We start from the raw sequence: 3953 nt of genomic DNA, 5'->3' as shown, positions 1-3953 counted from the left end.
CACGACACTAGTTTTGCTGTTGTTGTTAGTGGATAGAGCTTTTTGACTCAGTATACTAACTCTCTTTTTTGTTAGCTCGTTTTCTCCCACCACTGTTATACAGTGCCTTCAAATTCCTGGGAATTTGCACATTTATTTTTCATTTCTTACTCCTTTAGTATGTTATGAAATTACTTGATGTGTTAGGAACGAGGGTTGAGAAAAAAATCATTATTCTCTTTTCCTCATAGTGATTGTGGTTTCAAGATAGAATCAGGCACTTAACATATTTTTTTAAGAAAAAAGTATATAAAGACCCAGGGATTCTTTAAGCAGGTGATGTTTAATTCCCAAGTGCCTAGATACTTTCCTGATATCACCTGCTACTAGTTTTGATTTAATCCTATTGTGGTCAAATAATATACCCTGTATAATACAGAGTATAAGTAATATACTCTATACAATTTTAAAACTTAAACTTTAAAACTCAACAACTTTAAAACTTGTCAAGGTGTATTTATGACTCCATTAATTCAGAGTACTCACTGTCACAAAGTGATTTGTAGACCACTACCACCAACATCCCAGACTCTTGGGATGATAGCCATTCAGTGAAAAGTACTCCATGGAGTTCTTAATGTGACCTGTGGCAGACCCCAGAGTCATTAAGACCAGTGCCAGCTTCTTCTTGAATACAGTTCTCATCCCACACCAGTAGACATGTATAGAGAGAAATTAGAGGTTAGACTAGCCATAGGGATCAATATGCTGAAGGGAAATCAAAACTGTATTAGGAGCAGAGACTCTGAGCATGAACCAATTTCCAGACAATGCTGTGGCATTTACTTAATCTCCTGTTACTTGAAGAGGGGTGGATTCTAGCCTGTCAATCAGGTTGAGCTGGATGACCTCATTTGGAGGTGCTCCAAACATAAATAACTCATAGGAGAACCAAAACAAACACTTGTTCACTTACTCTCTATGAGACATTCCTGTTGGCAAGCAGGGATGTAAATATGTTATGCTGTTAGCAGCCAGAGCATTGGATCTGGAGGAGCCATGTGGAGACCCACACCAGCGCTAAGATGCTTCATTGCCACTTGACCACAAGACTTTTCACCCACTGGCTTGTCATCTTCCTGCACTTGGCATCATTGCATGTGTTGCATGAGTTTGAAGAGGAATTTACAGACTGATACTGAACCTATGAGCTAAAATCGGTCTTATGTGCTTAATCTGGACTGGACTGGGGTATTTTCTTAATGCACAATTATTCTTTCTATAAAGATATTTCCTATGCACATATGAGTGCCTATGAATTTGTTTCTCTAATCTACCCAGACTAACACAGGTGACTTGGAGAGGAGATGGTAGTGACAGAGGTAAAACTCTACCAAGAGAACACTAAAGCATAGACTTCAAATGGGAATAAAGAAGGTGCTTTTTGGCTGATTCATTCTGTTACTTGCCTTACAGGTACCTGAGACCCTAGAAAGCACACATTTTCATGGGAGAATGACAACAGACATTCGTTTCTTGCAGAGAGTTTATTGAAAGGAAAATGTACTTGAGGTTTCAACAGTTGTCTTGTAGTTCAGAGATGAAAAGAAAAAAAGACATGAATCGACAGAAATCATGGTATTCAACCACCATCAGTCAGTCAGTTTGTGGCCAGGGTCTGTGGTTCCTTGAGCTGGGGGTCGTGTGGAGAGTTAAAAACCTGAACATGCTGGGCTTTTATACATTGTTTTCTGGAAAACACAAACAGAGACATCACTTAGATTTCGACTCTCTCTTGCACAATAAATATTTGAAATTCAGAAAATTTCTTCTGACCATTCTAAGCAGCCTACACATAACACTTACACATAACCCTGGCCGTTAACCCATTATGTCACCAGGCCACCAGGCCTATTGTCAGTGTATGTCCCTGGTGAACTAAAACATTATATCTTGTATTGATAATTGCAAGGTTGACAGTTCAAGCTCCTCAGCCACTCTGTGGAAGAAAGACAAGGCGAAGCCTCAGAAACCCAGAGTTCTTCTCTGTCCCATAGCATCTCACTAAGAGTCAGAATTGACTCGTTGGCAGTGAGTTTGTTTCCAAAAACATTCAGCATCTAAGCAGGTCAGATTTGGAAGTGAACACAGAAAGATCTATTTATTCATTCTGTCTTTCAGTATTCATTTACTGATGCCAAAGTGGTCTCGGTGACTCAGGATCTTGCCCACTGCCAACCAAAATTTATTCAAGATTCCAACTCTTTGGAAAAGAATGTACTCTGTACATATGCTCTGCTGAATTTGCTGAGGACATCCCAGTTTGGACCATACCTGAAATCAGGTTGTCAACACAAACTTGTTAAAATCTTTGCTTAAGTAAAGAGAAAAAAGATGTTTTGGAATTTCTCTATTGTCTTATATTTGTTGTTGTTGTTGTTATGAGTCATCGGATAGGTTCTGACTAACAGAAATTCTGTGTACGACAGGGCAAACACCGCCTCATCCTGTGCTATCCTCACAATTGTTCTTTTCACGTGTTTGAGCACCTGTTGCAGCCATGGTTGCCTTATACTTAGTGATAATGAAACAGTAAACAACCTCCACCATTACCTTTGTGCCCTAGACAAGGTCGAATCATTACATTAAAAATTCATCTAAACTTTCTTTCATTATTAAACAACGAAAAGCACAGATAAACCCCACACAGCATTGTTTAAAAAGAAAATGACCACCGTCTCAAATTGCAGCTGGTTCTTACTTTTTCAGTATGTTTTTTAATATACAGTATTTCTGTATCTTCTACCATGGAACATTAGAAATGGACTAGTAAGGTACAGAAAAAGGTTGGGGAAATCTTCAACCTACATATATTTATAATTAGAAGATAATGCTTATTATGGTAACTATTGATTTTTTTCCTTCAAGTGTTATTTTATCCTGTGTGGTTTCATTTTGTGATCTCTGTTTGTCAATTCATGGGGTGGTTAATTAAATGGTCCTTTGTTTCCAATCATTTGCACTGAAACATCTCGATCTCTTGGAAGTACATTCCAGATCCTTCAAATGTAAGGTATTTAGAATGTTGCCAAATGAAAACTTTCTCAGCTGAAAGAAGAGTTTTTTCAGAAAGTTACGAAGGTTTGTGTGGGAGAAGAGAGAACTTCCTTTGCTGATCCCTGCTGTAAGTGAGGAGCCTCTGAAAATCAGATGCTGCTTTCTCTTTATAGAAAATCTATGAGTATTTTGTGCCTTGGGGAGCAGATGTGACTAGGTAAGACATTCCCAGAGCTTCCTTTACTGCCTTGTGCCTTTCTGTTTGTGTGTTTATAACTCACTGAAGAAGACGAGAAGTAATGTGTCAATTCAGTCTGGGTCTCAGATATCTTATTGGATGCCAAAGTCTTTAAACGCACAACACAATTCAATTAAGGGATCGATATACAAACAATAATGTCCACTTGCTGTGGCATTAATAGAAGCAAAATCAGAGCCTGCTTGACTTGTTATAAAATACTCATAAGCAAAAACCAAAATTACCATCATATGTTGGTAAACGTCTAAAGTCTCTTGGGACTGCTGGACATAACACTCCTTGAACGTGTACATAGCATTCTTTTCTCCGTCATCAGAAATGTACTTTTGAAGAGATTTTAAGAACTCATCAATTGTGAAGCTATTATCAAGAAGGTGTTTAATGAAACTCTCAAAACTTGGGCAGCCACCTGGGGAGAGAGCATCAGAAAATGGGTTCATCTCCATGAGCCACTTTGTAGGTATACCTGTGAGATTTGTCATTTCCTCATAACCTAATAGAGACAAAAATTAAGAAACAGTATTTGCATGATCCAGAGTTTTCAATTCTGAGGAAGAAAGCTTTTCCCTATAGAGTATGCTCAAGATCTGTGTTGTCCTTTCTGCCTTGTATCTTCTGCCCTTCGTTGATGTAGGTCAACGAAGCCAAATACCATATA

Source organism: Echinops telfairi, unplaced genomic scaffold (assembly GCF_000313985.2).
Source record: "Echinops telfairi isolate 266 unplaced genomic scaffold, ASM31398v2 ScPeMD7_7417;HRSCAF=8455, whole genome shotgun sequence".
Lineage (NCBI taxonomy): Eukaryota > Metazoa > Chordata > Mammalia > Afrosoricida > Tenrecidae > Echinops > Echinops telfairi.
Note: the sequence above shows the minus strand (reverse complement) of the source record.